Raw genomic sequence first — 18798 nt, 5'->3', positions numbered from 1 at the left:
TTTCTAAACCATTAAAAATTTTTTTTCTAAGTTCTATGGGTATGGCATTAAATAGATAGATGAGTTTGGGTAGGATGGTCATTTTTATTATATTGGCTCATCCTACCCATGAGCAGTTAATGTTCTTCCAATTGTTCAAGTCTAGTTTTAGTTGTGTGGAAAGTGTTTTGTAGTTGTGTTCATAAAGTTCCTGTGTTTGTCTTGGGAGATACATTCCTAAGTATTTTATTTTATCTAAGGTAATTTTGAATGGGATTTCTTATTCTAGTTCTTGCTGCTGAGCTATGTTGGAATTATATAGAAATGCTGATGACTTATGTGGGTTTATTTTGTATCCTGCAACTTTGCTAAAGTTGTTGATTATTTCGATTAGCTTTTTGATTGAATCTCTAGGATTCTTTAACTAGACCATCATGTCATCTGCAAAGAGTGATAATTTGGTCTCCTCCTTGCCTATTTTGATGCCTTCAATTTCTTTTTCTTCTCTAATTGCTACTGCTAGTGTTTCTAATACAATGTCAAATAATAGAGGTGATAATGGCTATCCTTGTTTCACTCCTGATCTTAATGGGAATGAATCTAGTTTATCCCCATTGCAGATGATATTTGTTGATGGTTTTAGATATATACTGTTTATTATTTTTAGAAATGACCCTTCTATTCCTATGCTTTCTAATGGTTTTAGTAGGAATAGATGTTGTATTTTATCAAAGGCTTTTTCTGCATCTATTGAGATAATCATGTGGTTCTTGTTGGTTTGCTTGTTGATGTGGTCAATTATGTGGATAGTTTTCCTAATATTGAACCAGCCCTGCATCCCTGGTATAAATCCTACTTGATCATGGTGGATGACCCTTCTGATCACTTGCTGGACACATTTTGCTAGTATCCTTTTTAAGATTTTGGCATCTGTATTTATTAGGGAGATTGGTCTATAATTTTATTTCTCTGTTTTTGGCCTGCCTGGCTTTGGAATTAGTACTATGTTAGTGTCATGAAAGGAGTTTGGTAGAACTCCCTCTTTGCTTATTATGTCAAATAGTTTGTATAGTATTGGAGTTAGCTGTTCTTTGAATGTTTGATAGAATTCACTGGTGAATCCGCCAGGCCCTGGGGATTTTTTCTTAGGAAGTTCTTTGATGACCTGTTGGATTACTTTTTCTGCTATGGGATTATTTAAGAAATCTATTTCTTCTTCTGTTAGTCTAGGCAATTTATATTTTTGTAAATATTCATCCATATCACCTAGGTTGGTATATTTATTGCCATATAGTTGGGCAAAGTAGTTTTTAATGATTGCCTTAATTTCCTCTTCATTGGAGGTGAGATCCCCCTTTTCATCCTTGATGCTGTTAATTTGCCTTTCTTTCCTTTTTAAAATTAGATTGAACAGTACTTTGTCTATTTTGTCTGTTTTTTCAAAGTACCAGCTTCTAGTCTTGTTTATTAGCTCAATAGTTTTGCCACTTTCTATTTTATTAATTTCTCCCTTAATTTTTATGATCTCTAGTTTGGTTTTCTGCTGGAGGTTTTTAATTTGTTCATTCTCAAGTTTTTTGATTTGCATTTCCAATTCCTTGATCTCTGTCCTCCATAATTTGTTAATATATGCAGTTAGTGATATGAATTTTCCTCTAAGTACTGTCTTGGCTGTATCCCATAAGGTTTGAAAGGATGTCTCACCGTTGTTATTTTCCCCAATGAAATTATTAATTCTTTCTATGATTTCTTCTCTAATTAACAGATTTTGGAGTATCATATTATTTAATTTCCAAATAATTTTTGATTTGGCTCTCCATGTACCCTTACTGATTAATATTTTTATTGCCTTGTGATCTGAAAAGCCTGCATTTATTGTTTTTCCTTTTCTGCATTTGAGTGCCATGTTTCTGTGACCTAGTGATGATCTATTTTTGTGAATGTGCCATGTTGTGCTGAAAAGGTGTATTCCTTTTTGTCCCTATTCATTTTTCTCCATATGTCTATTAACTCTGTTTTTTCTAAGATTTCATTCACATCTTTTACCTCTTTCTTGTTTATTTTTTGGTTTGATTTATCTAAATTTGATAGTGGTTGGTTCAAGTCTCCCACTAATATGGTTTTACTGTCTATTTCCTCCTTCAATTCTCCTAGTTTTTCTATTAAAAATTTAGATGCTATACCATTTGGTGCCTACATGTTGATTAGTGATATTTCCTCATTGTCTATGCTCCCTTTTAACAGAATATATTTTCCTTACCTATCCCTTTTGATCAGGTCTATTTTTGCTTTGGCTTTTTCAGATATCATGATTGCAACTCCTGCCTTCTTTCTGTCAGTTGAGGCCCAAAAGGTCTTACTCCAACCTTTAATTCTTACCTTGTGAGTGTCAACCAGCCTCATATATGTTTCTTGAAGACAACAAATGGTAGGGTTTTGGGTTCTAATCCAATCTGCTATTTGTCTACATTTTATGAGTGAGTTCATCCCATTCACGTTCAAAGTTATGATTGTCATTTGTGGATTCACTGGCATTTTGATATCTTCCCCTAGTTCTGACCTTTCTTCTTTAGCTATATACTTTTGAACCAGTGATTTACTTTAGGTCAGTCCACCTAGTCCCCTACCTTGAGATGCTTCCCTTTCTAGCCCCTCCCTTTTCATGCTCCCTTCCCCTCCCCCCTCTCCTTCCCTCCCTTTTTATACTCCCTTCCCCCTTCCCCTCCTTAATTTTCCTTTCTTTCTTGCCCTGTTGGATAAGATAGAATTCAGGATCCCACTGCATCTAGATGTTCTTCCCTCTCTGATTTGATTTCATTGAGAGTAAGGTTTAAGTAATTCCACTTCACGCTCACTTCCTCTCCTTCTCATATGAGAATTCTTGCCCTCCCCTTCCCATGTGTATCTTTATATGGGAAAGATTATTCTATTAAGTCCCCCCCCATTTCTTTAAGTAAATCTTAGTGTTATTGATGGTTCCCCCCTCCCTTTTCCTTTCTTTGACCCCACTTTCCCCAAATCTGTATAAGTCTAATGAAGATTAATTTAGATTTTTAAATAAAATTATTTATACCTTTAATTCCTTCATCTGAAAACTGCTAGTTTACATCCTTTGACCATTTGTCAATTGGCGAATGGCTTGTAGTCTTACAAAGTTGACTTAGTTATCTACAAGTTTGAGAAAAAGATCTTTATTAGAGAAATTTTATACCCTCCCGCCTTTTTATTGTTTCCCTTCTAGTCTTGGTTATATGGGATTCATGTACACAAAAATTAATGAAATCAAAATTATTCATTTTCTATTTTGTAATGTTTTCTATCTCTTGTTTGGTCATAAATTATTTCCTTTTGCACAGACCCATCAAGAAACCATTCCACCCTCCCTTGTTTATTATAGCATCACTCTTTAGTTCTAAACCATATACCCATTTTGACTTTATCTTGGCATAAGGTATGAGGTATTGGTCTCTACCTCATTTGTGCCACACTGTTTTAACAGTTTACACAGTTTACACAGCAGTTTTTATTCAACATTGAGTTCTTATCCCCAAAGCTTGAATCTTGTCACTTTTTAGCCAGGACTATATTGTTTTGATGATTCAGCTTTATAGGTCAGTTTGAGATTTGGTACTGCTAGGCCATATTCCTTCATTTTGCCATTTATTCCCTTCATTAAATTCTTACTCTATTGTTCTTCCGGGAGAATTTTGATAATTTTTCTACTTCTAGAAAATATATCTTTGATAGTTTGAATTGTGTGTCACTGAATAAGTACATTAATTTAGATACAATTGTCATTTTTATAATATTTATTAAAACAGGAAGAAGTTTCAAGGGCTAACATGAGCTAGTTGCACTGTGAACTCTTTTGCACTGGGGCTTGGGGCCTCATTACACTCTGGGTCTATATAAGGCATGTCCTTTGTGGTCTACCTTACACTGGGGTTTGGTGCCTCACTGCAGTCTTTGCCAAGAGTTCTAGCCTCCTCTTAGAGTTGCACTGGCCAGCAACTCCATGGATTGCTTTGCATTAGGGTATGGGGCCTCATTACAGGCTTGAGCTAGGGCTTGGGATTTCGTGGTTTAGGCAAGGGGTGTACTGTTAATCGGCTTAGGCAGGGACTCAGGGTACCAAAATTGACTATGACTAGACCTAAAGCAGTAGGTGGGCAGTTGGCAAGGGTTGCTATTGCCTTGTGCCTTTACTCTTTGGTACAGCTTTGCTGCCAGCTGCATTCTCCTCTCACCACCGTGAAAGAGATCCCCTGTCTACCTTCCAAGTTATTTTCTGCAGGAAAGTTACTGCACTCTGTGCCCGTGTTGGTTCAATTACTCCAAAATTCATTTTGAAATGTTATTTTAGAGTGGTTGGAGAGGATTTTCAGAGCAATTGGAGCTTTCCCTGCTTCTATTCCATCTTAGCTCTACCTCAAATCATCTCTTTTAGGCACAGGATTGTCCAGCAAGTACACAAAGATAGCAGTTCCCAGGGGTCTATCCCTGGATAACTCAGAGGACATGGCCAACCAGTCTTTTTGAGGTTGGATACTCAGATTTGGTACCTCCCAGTTTAAAGACACTAGGAGGGACCTCTTATGGCCTAGGCTCTGATCAGTCCTACCTGTGAATTCTGCTGCAGGGAAACAATGTCCAGAGACAACTCGGACAACTATTTCTTTTCTGGAACAACCCTCCCTCCTACTCCAACCAACGTTTCTTCAAGAGTATCTATGGGCACTAGCTCTCTCCCACATGGATCCACAACAGTTGAGTCCAAGGGCATGCTAGACTCTAATCCTTCCTTAGACACTAGCCCCAAAGGGACCTTTTTCCCTTTTCCCACATGGCAGCCATTAGAGAAGGCACAACAACCAGGTGGGAATCTAACACTACTAGACATTCTGAAACAAGTCCAAGTAAGTCTTTTCATACTAGGGTTATTTCCTTCAGAGGAAGTCATCAGCTCACCATTTGCTGTCTTCATCTGACTCCATCTCTACTAGCAAAGATTCCATTTCCATGACAACACACACAGTGGATCCTGCCAATACAATGAAAGCCCATATAAAAGGAATGAACCTATCTCAGCTGGGCTATCTTGAAATAAGGTCCCATTTTCCCATAGCCCTCTTCTTCTCCTTTGTTCCCCCAACATGGATGCAAAGTATACCCATCTTCCTAAAAAAGGAAAAAAAAAAAACCAGGTACTGTTTTTAGTTCAGTCCATGGTCCTTCATGAACTCTTTTTCTTCTCTGGAAGATCAGAGTCATGTTTGAGTCAGGGAGGTTGATTCATTTCTGCTTTAAGATGAAAAGGAATCATATGTATTTAACATGAAGACATTCCATTCTCTAGCAATTGCCCATCATGGTCTCTGTTTCTGTCTTCTGGGGAGACTGATTTTCATAGTCACTTTAGTTTCCCACAATCTTCTTGAGAGTAGCCTTGTCATCCTTGGGACTGAAATGACCCTTCGTTTCCTTATCATGGTCAGATGCTTTAGGTATGTAGTAAAATTGGACTGTGGCAAGTGGAAACCTTTGAGGCAGTTGAAAAAGGGAAGGGGATACCAAAGATTAACTTCTGGGAGACCTTACACCTTTACATGTTGCTTTTTATGTGAAAAGACTCTCTGCCTGATGTGCAATAAATGCTCAATAAATGTATGCTAAATAAGAGATCGACTGACTTTCCTTTTTGAGAGGCATCAGCAGGAACCTGAGTCTCAGCACCACCACTGTACACCTATCCTGGCATGATGGAACTATATCTCCAGGAGGGAGCCCCTCCTGCCCTCTACCAGTGTTAGTGCTTCTGGTCTGTAAGAATCTCCCCTCTGCTTCCTCTCCTGGACAAACCTACATGTGCACCCATTCCCTGTTTACTTTTTCTAGGAGTTCTTCATCTCATGAATATTTGTGGTATTATTCTTGGGTTTTGTGTCCTTCTTTCCCCCCAAAGCCACCCTTAGTGTAGCCAACAGAGCAGGTTGGGACCTTGACAGAGTCAGGCATAAGTGAGTACTTCAGGTGACTTGTTCCACCCCCCCATGGAGTCCTCCAGATTCTAGTTGCCAGACCAGGGCTGTGAGTTATCAGCTGTCAACAAAACTAGAGCCATGTGGTCACTACCTGGGGAAAAGCAGAAGTTCAGAAATAGTCACCCTGACCAATAGTATGATGTTATTGCTTCAGCCCAGGCTGGATGACTCTGTCTACCACCTCAGGTGTGACTGTCACGGTTCCATCAAGAAGATGGTCATATTTAGTCGAGAAAAGTACCCATTCCCTATTGCTAAGCCAGGACATGGGCACAGGAAACTTTGCAAAGTTGTGTCCTATTTGGGGTTTTCCCAGGAGGCTGAAAGTACCTGAGATTAGTTTTGGACAAGTACCTGAGAGACTCCTCCCTGCTCTTTCAGGTGGAGCTCCTGTACTGGGAAGTCCTGCAGGTAGAGTTACCTCTTGAGCACTACTGGCTACCATGTCCCAGAATGGAGGGTGCCAGCCTTGCTGGGACATGATTATCCACAGCTGTGCCAATGAAGAGGCTGTCCAGGAAACCCTCTTCCATCCTGTGGATGAGGACTTCTGGCTTTTTCTTCACCACTTGACAAGATTCTTAATGAAACATTTGCCTTCAGGAGGGGCCAGGTGATGCTAGAGGAGGTGCATCGTGGTGGTACTCTGGACAGCTTGACTCAGACACTCTGGGGAGAAGCTGTATCCCAGGAAAGCAACAAGTAAGACAGCGTCACCATGTCCCGCAGTGCTCTGACAGTCTCATCAGAAGCCATTTGCCTACCCACCGCTGAAAGATCCTGAAGGCATCTGCTGTATCCCTGCGAGCTGAGTGAACGCAAATTTCTAAGTATTAAAGAAAAAAAGGGGAAATGAAGGGATTGGAGAGAACAGCGGTCAGCTGCAGCCATGCTGGGGAACCACCTGTACATCTGAGGCGCTGAAGAGTCCCAGCCTTCCGGGCTGTTCATGCTCTGGCCAGAGCTGGACAGCAATGGCGATGATAATGACGACAATGACGAGGCAGAGGGGACGGCAGGGGACCGGATACCCAGCATGCTTTTGAACCGATTCAAAGGCTCAGCCCACTGGAAGCCTTCTTACCGGCAGCGAACTGTAGAGCGCGAGCCCGAATCACCAGCAGCCAAGATGGCTGGAGTGAGCGGGGCAGCAGGCGCTCGTGCTACCTTCCCGCCAGGCTCCTGCAGGACACTGATGCTGGAGGCGCCAAGCTGCTGCTGGAGCTGACAGAGGCCAGTGCTTGAGATGTACGTGCTTCAGGCCAGGAAGAGTCATCTTAGCTTGTTCTGCAGGACCAACCTTCATGCCTCCTCAGGTTCTGTGTGCTGCTTTCCGGAGCTCTCCGTCTCCTAGGTATTTGCAGTGTGATCCTTGCGTCTGGGCCACTTCCCACAGGGCTTCCCATGTGGGCAACATTTTCACTTTGCCTTCATTGATTTCTCTTTGCAAGTCTTTCCCTCAGTTTCTAGATGATCAAAAACAAGCTCATTTCTTTTGGATGGGGTAAGGCCCACCAGGACTTGTATACTGGCTGTGTGGGGGTCTGTTATAAGCCCATCCACACTTCTGAGCAGATGACATCTCCAGGTCCACCAGGGGGTCCTCCAGAGGAAGCGAATGGGAGGAAATGGTCTGTAGGGTTGAAAAGTGACTGAGAGCATATTGAGGAGGGCTCAGTAGGAGTCTCTTGATAGACTCCCAGGCTAACCCCTCTCTCACAGCACTGTCTTTCAGCATCAGAGGTGAACTCTGGCTCATAGTTTGTGACAGGGAACTTTGAGTGACAAAAGTGCTAGCTGCCCAGTTGGAACCTTTGACTACAGTGGGTTCTTCATCATTGCCTTTAGCCATCTGACAAGAATGATCCCAACACCCCTCCCTCTCCTTCATTCTGGTACCCACCAAAAATATTCCTGCTTCTGCATCACCTGTAGGAACCCCAACACCCACAGAGAGTTGATGGCCACCATCAGTACTGGAGGTAAGCAGAAACTCCCTTTCCCCCTTTCTCAGCTGAATGGGTATTCGGCCTGCCTGAAACTTTTCTTCCTCTTTTCTAGGGCAAAAGCCATTTTTCAAAATTCTGGAAGATTGTCTCTTCAGTTACACATTTCTTACACCATAATTTCTAACACCTAAATTCTCACTTCTTGGACTGTTCTTTTTTACTTCTTGCCCATAGTTTCTATTCACTTGTGTTCTATCCTGCTTAAATGTAGCCTCCTTGATGTTAGGCACTGTCTTTTTGGCTTTATATCTCCAGTGCCTGGTATAGTGACTACTACATGGGATTAGTCTCTCGGTAACCGAGGATGACGATTGTCTTTGTGCGTTTTCATCTATGGTGTATAGATGAGTGTGCACAAAGACACTTGTGTGTGAAGGAGATTTAAGTGGAAAAGTCGATGCACAGAGACAGTCCCACTCTCTCGGCATTAGAAGCCTGGGTCCATTGGCATGAAAAATCATTACACCTGAAGACTTCCTCAGCTGCATTGGATGGCCGTGTTGTCCTTTGTGCTCCAACAAGCCCTAAACACTCTACAGCGCTTTGCTGCGTTGCCATCTCAGCTGTTGAACCTTCTTATTGGTTTCTTCCGTCTGTTCAGCTGAAGCAGTCTTTACTTGCTGGGTGAGCAAAGCCTTAGTTCACCAGGGGTCAACGACCCGATGGCTACCCTCACAAGTTTTAGCTGGCCTGTGGAAGCCATTGTCCGGGGTGTGGCCTCTGCCACATGCTAGCACCTACTAGGAGCCACAAGTGAGAGCTGGCTGTCAGGTGAGGGTCAGAGGCTGGAGAACTGCCCTAGGAGGACACAACAAGCCCTCCATACCAGAGATATTACCCCTCCCTGTGCACCCCATACACCCCACTACATAGTACTGCTACATAGTACTTAATAAATGTTAACCAATAGCCTATTTTTTTTCCCTCTGTGAAGATGTGCTTTGTCTATTGATTAGGTATGGGCACTGGACTTTGGGAGCATCCCAGGACCCCTCCTAAGATAGTTGGCAGCCTCTTTTATATCAGTATCTTTGGAAGTAATTCCTTCTGTTTAATCATGAAGGACAAGCAATTTGGACATGTTCTACCCAAGTGACACCCAAAGCCCACCCATGAGGAGATATGGGAGAGGGATGAGGTAGAAGCAGTCCTTCTGGAGAGTGGTCAGGGTTGTTGACCATTTCTAGCTCTGGCAAGGAGGGAGAACAGATGACTCTGTGGAGGGATAGAGGTTCAGGAGGAAAGAAATATGACAGAAATCCACTGATACTGATTCCCAAGGCAATACCCTGTCACTGTTCTGAATCAAAAGATTGAGTATGGTGTACCTCTGACTTGTTGCCCTCTTTCTGCTTCTGATATGACTGAGACACAGGTCTATCTTTTAACCTTCTTTTTAGGCATTGATGCTAGTGTGGTGACTATCACCCACAATCTAGACCAGGTGGCATTAGAAGCTTCTGGGTATCTACAAGTAAGCACTATGGAGAAGCAGGAGCCTTCTTTATGATCATTCTCCTAGGTGGTTTGGAGATGTCTAGCTTATATAGGGCACATCGAAAATCTTATTGCACTAGGAAGTTAAATTAGGTTAAGAGACTCACCCAGCACGAACCTGGGAGAGATTTTTTTTATTTTGTTAACTGTTAAACATTATTTTATTTGGTGATTTTCATACATTATTCATAGGAAACAGAAATAATTGTCTTTTCGTCCCCCAACCCCAGCACCTCTCCCCTAGCCGAAACGCGATTCCACTGGGTATCATGTGTCCTTGCTCTGAACCCATTTCCATGTTGTTGGTATTTGCATTAGGGTGTTCATTTAGAGTCTCTCCTCAATCATATTCCCTCCACTCCTGTAGTCAAGTAGTTGCTTTTCCTCTGTGTTTTTACTCCCACAGTTTGTCCTCTGCTTGAGAATAGTGTTTTTTTTCTCATAGATCCCTGCAGATTGTTCAGGGACATTGCATTGCCATTAATGGAGAAGTCCATTACGTTCGATTGTATCACAGTGCCTCAGTCTCTGTGTACAATGTTCTCCTGGTCTGCTCCTTTCATTCTGCATCACTTCCTGGAGGTTGTTCTAGTCTCCATGGAATTCCTCCACTTTATTATTCCATTCAGCACAATAGTATTCCATCACCAATATTTACCATAATTTGTTCAGCCATTCCCCAATTGAAGGGAATCCCCTCATTTTCCAATTTTTGACCACCACAAAGAGCGCAGTTATGAATATTCTTGTACAAGTCTTTTTCCTTATTATCTCTTTGGGGTACAAATCCAGCAGTGCTATGGCTGGATCAAAGGGCAGACAGTCTTTTATTGCCATTTGAGTATAGTTCCAGATTGCCCTCCAGAATGCTTGGATCAATTCACAACTCCACCAGCAATGAATTAGTGTCTCCACTTTGCCACATCCCCTCCAGCATTCATTACTTTCCTTTGCTGTCATGTTGGCCAATCTGCTAGGGTGAGGTCATACCTCAGAGTTGTTTTGATTTGCATCTCTCTGATTATAAGAGATGTAGAGCACTTTTTCATGTGCTTATTAATAGTTTTGATTTCTTTATCTGAAAACTGCCTATTCATGTCCCTTGCCTATTTTTCAATTGGGGAATGGCTTGATTTTTTGAACAAATGGTTTAGCTCTTTATAAATTTGAGTAATTAGACCTTTGTTAGAGGTTTCTGTTATGAAGATTGTATCCCAATTTGTTGCTTCCCTTCTAATTTTAGTTACATTGGTTTTGTTTGTAGAAAACCTTTTTAATTTGATATATGTAAAGATTAAAAATTTGGGGAATCTGAGGCAGGGTAGAAATTAGTTTCTCTCTGCAAGGAGTATTATTTTTATGAGGTTTATTAAAGGTCAAGGGTTAAAGAAAATACAAGCAAGAGAAGCACATGCTAGGTTTGCCATGAGGCCCATCCAAATTTCACTCACGTCATGAGACGTGTCTCTTTGACAGTGGGTGCCAGGAAGAGAAGAGACCCTTTAAATAATGATTTTGCTGTCTGCCCAGGTGAGAATTCAGTGAGATTACAAAGCATTCTGGGGAAGTGGATCAAGGACTTCTGGGGATTGAAGTCCTGGATTCAAGTCTATTTTTACATACCCTCTTTTGATCCTCTTTGGAAGAAGGACTTCCCCAAAGGATCATAAAAACATAGTCAATTTAAAGATTAGAACAATTTGAGGATGAAGGGGAAAAAACACCCAAACCAATAATTGACAAAAATCCAGTTAGGGGGCAATCCCCCCCCAAACTTCTCTCTCGTTTGTACTGCTTCCCTCCCCATAAGTCCATTTTTTACCCTTCTACTCCTCTATAGGGTGCAAATCTATTCTCTGCCCCAATGGATTGGATTGTTCTTTGCTCTTTGGGTCAGTTTCAAAGCACGTAAGAGTTGAGTATTTCCTATCTCCAACCTCTTTACCCTTCCAGTGTATAGATGTTCTCCCCCTCCCGCCATGAGCTTCTTTGTGACATATAAATTTTCCTCCAATTATTTCTTTTCCCATTTCTGTTAGTATTAACCTCTTTTTTCAGCTCTGGTAGTATATATATATATATATATATATATATTCACAGACACATGTATATGTATTTATGCATGCATATATCTCTATACCTATTTATGTCTTGTCCTTTCATCCTATACAGTTTGTCACTGTTCCCTCTAAGTGTCATTCTTCTAGCTGCCCAGGTGATAGCAACAGTTTTTAAGAGTTACCAATGACATTTTTTCTTATAGGGATACATGTTTTGTCATTTTTACTCATTGAGTCTCTTAAAATTTTTTGTTGTTGTTTTGTTTTTTTTCCCCTTTTTTATTACCTTTTTTAATTACCTAACTCAAGATGATTCTCTTGAGTTCTGTGCTTGGACATCAAATTTTCTGTTCAGGTCTCGTCTTTTCTTTACAAATGCTTGGAATTCTTCTATTGTGTTGAACTTTCCCCCATAAGAATATAGTCAGTTTTGATGGGTATTTGATTCTTGGTTGTAGACCTAGTTCCCTTTCTTTCCAGAATATCCTATTTCTTGCCTTTCGGTCCTTCTGTGTGTATGCAGCCATATCCTGTGTTATCCTCACTGTGTTTCCATGGTATCTGAATGGATTCTTCTTGGCAGCTTGTAATATTTTTTCTTTGGTCTGATAGTTTTTGAATTTGGCTATAATATTCCTGGGTGTTGTCAGTTGGGGATTAAATACAGGAGGTGATCTGTGCATCCTTTCAATCTCCACTTTCCCCTCTTGTTCTAGGATATCGGGGCTGTTTTCCTGAATAATTTCCTGTAGTATTATGTCCAGGCTTTTTCTTTTGTCATGGTCTTCTGGTAGACCAATGATTCTTAAATTGTCTCTTCTCGAATGATTTTCTAAATCATCTGTTTTGTGAATGAGATGCTTCATGTTTTCCTCAATTTTTTAATTCTTTTCGTTTTGTTTTATAGTGCCCTGCTGCCTTGTGAGGTCACATAATTCCAGTTTTTGTATTCTGGTTCTTAAAGACTGGATGCCATCCCTGTTTTTTTTTGTCATCCTTTTCATTCTGGTCTGATTTTCTTTGAAGGTTGTCTCTCATCCTCTTTACCTCATCTTTCATCTCCTTTGCCTCATTTTCCAGCTTGTTGATTTTGGCTTTCAAGACACTATTTTCTTGTTTTAGTTCAAGTGCCTCTGTTTCCCAATTACACATCTTAATTTTTAAGTTCTTTTCCCAATTGTATTCAGGCTCTCTTAATTGTGTTTTGAGTTCTTCATAGCCTGTATCCAATTTGCTGGGATTTCTGATTTATGGTTTGCTGATTTCTCCTCCTCTGTTCTGTTTGCTGAGTAGAAGCTGTCTATCATAGTTTCTTTCTTCCTTTTCTGTTTTTTGCTAAAATTCATCCCTTCTTTGCCCCCCCTATTTGTTTGTGCACTTGTTCCTTTAATATTTTTGGTTTTGGGGGCTTCTGTCTGTCTCCTCTCTTGGAGCTTTAACTGGAGATCTCTCGGTGTAGTCTCTGGTGGAAATTTGTTGGGATTTGAGCTTCCCTGTCCTCTGGAGGCTTTTGATTAGATTAAAGTACAGCAGTCAGTGAGGATGGGTGTGGATCCTGGGCTTCCCTGAGTTCTGGAGACTTTTGATGGGATTAAGTTCAGCTTAGTTGGGCTGGGTGTGCTCTGAGTCCAAAATTTCCTGGAAGGCTGGAGCAAATATGGAGGATCTCCACAGCTCGGGCCAGGCTGCCAGGTCTGTGCTCCCTCCCTAGCTCCTTCTCCTTTTTCTGTATTGGATGCTCTGAACTTGGTACATCCCTGCTCGCAAGGTAAGCCCTCCAGACCAACACCTTTGCCCACCCAGAAGTTCCCGCTGATGCTGGAGTCTCAGCGCTTTGGGTGGGAGAGTGGATGGGTCCTGGAATGGTCCTTTTGTCTTCCCCTTAAACCTGAGTATTCTCAGATTCTGGTTTTTTTTGGGGGCATACCCTTTGAATTAAGTCCAGCAGGAGGGTTCCGTGGCTCTGTCTTGTTGTTAGGTTTGTTTTTCAGTCCTCTGGTAGCATTCAGTTTGTGATCGGTTATGAAGGGTATTCAGAGGTCTGAACTTCTGCTCCTTCTAGGCTGCCATCTTGACCTCTTGTCTTCTTTAAAGACAGAATGCCCATAGGCATAAGCCCTGTATCCCAGAATCCATTCTTGACCACTTTCCAACTCATCAAAAATCTCTAATTTAGTTTGTTCAATTCCCATAACCATGTTCACTGCAGGGGCTGTTATCTATATTTTACAGATGAGGAAAGTGAGAAAATTTAAGTATTTATCCCAGGGAAAGAGGATTTGAACACAGGTTTCCCTGACTACCAGTCTAGTAGTCTTATCCTCTGCATCAGCTGACTGCAAAGGATCTACTGTTAGGAACTTTAGTGAAAGTTCTCTCTTTTGGAAATTCCTGGCCAAGTGGCAGTCTATAGTTATTTGAATTGGTAGGGACCTTCAGAAGGGACCTATTAAATTTCTCAGAGAACAAATTGAGATTCAAGTAGGGGAAGTACTTACTTTCAAGATCACTCAGCTAGCAAATGCCAGAAATAGATTATGGGGTCTCTAACTCCAAGTCCCAGTTCACAAAGAATAATAAAAATGAAAGGGAACTCAGAAGGCATCTAGTCCAACTTTTAAGTAATGGAGAATACTTCCTAGTTGCTGGAGAGGGGAGGAAGCTTCATTTAACCTACTTATTTGCTCAACAATCATTTGTTAAATACTTGTATTCACAATACTGGATATGAGAGGCTATTTCTACTCCACCTTTTTTGTGTTATAGACCCTTTTAGCAGTCTGGTGAAACAGAATAATGTTTTTAAGTGCATAAAAGAAAAAAATATACCATTACCAAAAGGATTCTCAAAAACCAAGAGGTTACATAGTAATAAAAAAATGTTTTTTATTTTTTCCCATTCAAGTTGATGATCTCGCCTCCCTGAAATCTATATAAGGGTCGATAGACCCCTTAAATCCAATGGACTGTGTTAAAAACCCTTATTTTAGATATAATTTCAGTTCTGCTGGACCATAGTCTAACAGATGGAATGAGACAGAGAGCCATATTTGTAGAACTAAAGAACTGTATTTAGTTACAAATTTGCACAAAGCAGAAATAGGAGAAAAGTAACCAGTTAGATATTATCTCCAACAAGGTCCCTCTCATAGGAAGCTGGGCATGGTGATAAGCGAACCAAGATGGGCACAGGACTCTTGTTATGGGATGGACTCAAGGAAGACCTCATGAAATTGCTTCTGAACACTGTGACAGGAGAGTTGCGAAACTGGAATTACAAGGGGTGTGTAAGGAATGTTGGATTTAGAATCAGAGGAAATGGACTCATATCTTGACTCTGTTACTACCTAAGTGAACTTGGGAATGTTATTTACTCAGATCCTTAGTTTCTTATTCTATCAAATGAGAGAGTTTAACTAGATGAACCACAACACCCCTTCCAGCTCTAAACCCAAAGAGTTCATTTCCCACTAGAGCAAAGGAAAGAATGGAACCTCTCACTACCTAACTTGACCTAAACTAAGTACCTTCTCTGCTTGTGGATATAGATCTGGGCTCTCATTCTGAGATGGGAACTGAATGGGAAGAATTAGAAGGAGGTCCATATGCTGCCTAACCTGACCTTCCTCCAACAGCAGGAATCCCTCTGCTGCCTCCCCAAAGCTTTTCTCCCTTTTGAGTTCTGCCCTTGTAGCATTAATGGAGCCTTGGGATTGTCTTGGCTCTCTCAGAAGTGACATTACTTTTGGAAAAATGTGACCATCTATCCTCTGAAGGAAGAATAAGATCTCCCTGTCTCCTGTCTTCTTAGAACCAGCAGTAAACACGATTAGGACAATAGTGGAGATTTTGTTCAGTTCTTAGTATTGACCCTCTTCTTGGAGGGAATTTGGGTGAGTGAATGGCTGGTTGTCCTTTCCTGCCTTCTGGAGAGGGTTTTATCCCAACCAAAGATCAACAAGTCCTGGCTGAGTCAAACCCTGGAGTAATATTCAGATAGATAGGCTAAATGTCTTCTCTACTTTTCTGTATTTCTTTACTTTCACTCAACCTCTTTTGTAAATAAAAGCTATTAAAAGTCATTTCAACTTTGAGCAATACTACTTTAAATTGGTGACCACCAAATTATTTATAATTTTCATATGTTTTAGTCAAAGCATTAAAATTTAATTCCTACACTCAGAATAGGAGATTCCAGGTCAGATTCTACTCTTTCCCCAGGCATGGGGGTCAGCTCTTCTTTCATTTTCCCCATGTTTACATCTGAGAAGCAAAGTGGATCTTCTCACAAGACCACATCTCTATGCCCCATGAATCTCAGGACAGATGTCTCAATATCTAGGCCCGCCACCAGGTCAGTGTTGTGTTCACCTTCCCAGGGAAGAGCAAATGGGAAATTGATTCCAGGTCAACTGCCCCTCTGCCCACCAGTCTGCCAAACTTCATTGGCTCAGCTACTGGGGAAGAGGCCCCAAGGCTAGGGGACAACCATCAGGGACTGGCCTGCCCTTCAGTTCTCCCCTGACAAGAGACTCAAGTTTTCTTCCGCACACATACTGACTCATGAACAAGTTTATCTAGATTTATGCTCAGGTATCTAATGACATCAGACAACAGCATTCTCATCCTGGTCACCACCTTGACTGAGGCAGCTAGCCTTTTCTTTGTTCATTCCCTAGAGGCAGGTACCTCTGGCAAGCTGCATTTGCTGTCCAACCTCACCTTAGACTCTTCTCCTATGTTTAACTACACCACATCCTAGAGTAGCACCTCTTCTCCTGGGATGACCCCATTCTCTGGGGCCCCAACAACATTTTTTACCCACACTGGCTCAGAGCAGAACAAAGGAAAGAAAGCAGAACAAGGGAGATAGGAGAACAAAGGAAATTAGTTATTTACATCATCCTCAATGGACAAGGAGACCCAGTGGACATCTGCCTCTTCCCCCTCAGGGTCCACATTCAGAAGCAGGCATCCCTCCCTCATCTCTGCTTTGCGCCTTGATGCTTTCATTTCAGTCTTATTCATGAGTATTTGTGACCTCCCCCCTCCTTTCTGGAGGGTCAGATTTGAGGTGTGGGAGGTTGATTCATTTGTGTCTTGAGGTTTGAAAAATCCCTGTGTCTTTAACAGGAAACCATGTCCTTCCTGGATAGTTCCCCCTCAGGCCCTCTATTTTCATCCACTCAAGATCTCTGACCTCTGTTGAGCACTCTAGTTCCCCACACTGGTCATGAGGGTAACCTTGTGGTCTTTGGGGTTAAAATGACCCTCGCCTTTGGGCAGAAATTGCAATTTTACATTCTGGTCAAATACTTTGGTGTGATGTAGAATTGGACTGTGTAATGAGTGTAATTCTGGAGGTTCTTTAAGGAAGGGATGAAATAACCAAAGACACAGAGATTATGCATGAACCTGGGGAGATCATAGGTCTTTTTATGCTGCTTCATATCTGAGAGGACTCCCTGCCTGGCATACAGTAAATACTCAGAAAATATATACTGATGGAAGGAATGAGCAATTCCCTTTTTGTGAGCATCAATTAGCATTTGGGTGCTGGCACCCCCATTACAGGCTTAACCTTACTTGAAGATACCAAGTTAACAGCCAATCAGCCCTACTGCCTACCACTACTGTCAGGGTTTCAAGTTAGGAAAAGTCTCTTCTGTCCCCCTTGTACTGGACAAATCTTCACGAATGCTTGGTTTCTCTTTCCTCCTTTGGAAGGTCTCGATTTCATGGATAATTCTTGGGCCCTAGGAAATTTTATTTCTTGCAATATTTAATTCTATCTTCCTCGATTTCTCTATTTGAAACCTTTTCCAATTTCTTTTTTTTTAATTTCTTTTTTTCTTTTTTAATTTTTATTCGGTCATTTCCAAACACTATTCATTGGAAACAAAGATCATTTTCTTTTCTTCCCCACCCTCCCACCACCTCTCCCATAGCCCACACGCGTTGTGGGTATCACATTGGGTATCACATGTCTTTTCCAATTTCTATTCCTTTGAGATTGTGAATTTGGACTCTTCCTTTGGAAGATGTAGGAGAAGCAATATTTTGCCCATTGCTTTTCTTTTTTAAATTTTATTTCAATAGTTTAAAAAACTCAATGAAACAAACATATCTATACACAAAGAACAAGATTGCACGTAAATGAAGTTACAAATCTCTGCTATGTTTAACTTACTTTTCTTCACATCAAACTAATAAATTCTGAACACAAGTATCCCTGCTCTTCCCTACCCTATCTGTATCACAGAAAGTATTATATGGGAAATCAGTATGTTCATACAAAGAAATTCTTTAATGTTTTCACATTTCAGTTTACACACTGGAGGTAACATTCACAATTTATTCCTCTAGTATTAATTCTGTCATTGTGTATAGTGTTCTCTTGGTTCTAATCATTTCACTGTGTAGTTCTTTCCCAGTTCCTTAGAAATTTGCCAGTTCATCACTACTTGCAGCATAGAAGTGTTCAATCATACTCATTTACCACAATTGGTATAGCCAATTCCCAATTAATGGGCATCGCTTCAGTTGCCAATTCTTTGACACCACAAAGTGAACTACTATAAATCTCTTAGAATATATGAATTCTTTTCCCTTTCCTCTGATCTTCTTGGAAAACAGACACAATTATGGGATTCCTGAGTCTATACAATTTTATAACTCTGTATGTGTTGGTCAGAAATAACTTCACAATGGATGAATTGGCTGATTTACAGCTCCACCAACAGTGTATTTGTGTTCTTTTTTTCCACATCCCCTCCAATAATTGCCCTTTGGTCAGTTTAGCCAATCTGATGGATATGAAATAATATCTCAGAAGTTGGCATTTCTCTAATCACTAGTGACTTGGAGCACTTTTTTCATATAACTATATATGGCTTTGATTTCTCCATCCAAAACTTGTCTATTTATAACTTTGGGCCATTTACCAATTTGGGGATGGCTGTGTTTCTTATAAACACACAGCAAAGATCTCTTTATGTTTGACATTTGAGTGTATAAAAATGTCTACCCAATTTTCTGCTTTCCTTCTAATCTTGACAGAATTTATTTTATTTCTACAAAATCTTTTCAAATTAATGTACTCGAAATTACCCATCTCATATTTCACAATGCTCTCTGCTCAATCCACCAACTCCCACTATGAATTTTGCTACAGGGAAAAAATGTCCAGAGGCTCCCCAAACAATCATTTCT

At 40.8% G+C, this 18798-nt stretch overlaps 1 long non-coding RNA gene across 2 annotated transcripts; it reads right to left on the bottom strand.

The window, feature by feature from the left end:
* Window positions 1–1178: 1178 nt before the first annotated feature.
* LOC107651980 (uncharacterized) lies at window positions 1179–7111 on the bottom strand. 2 transcript variants are annotated; one of them, XR_001629406.2, is made up of 3 exons: window positions 6789–7111; window positions 4948–5020; window positions 1179–3147 (listed from the first exon to the last, which is right to left on the bottom strand). It is a non-coding gene; the product is annotated as an uncharacterized LOC107651980 (long non-coding RNA). The 2 variants fall into 2 exon arrangements; XR_008917156.1 differs by having other exon boundaries at window positions 6925–7108.
* Between the last annotated feature and the right edge of the window lie 11687 nt (window positions 7112–18798).

The sequence above is a fragment of the Monodelphis domestica genome, chromosome 3, assembly GCF_027887165.1.
Source record: "Monodelphis domestica isolate mMonDom1 chromosome 3, mMonDom1.pri, whole genome shotgun sequence".
NCBI classification, from domain to species: Eukaryota; Metazoa; Chordata; class Mammalia; order Didelphimorphia; family Didelphidae; genus Monodelphis; species Monodelphis domestica.
Note: the sequence above shows the minus strand (reverse complement) of the source record. Positions and strands in the feature narration are given on the sequence as shown.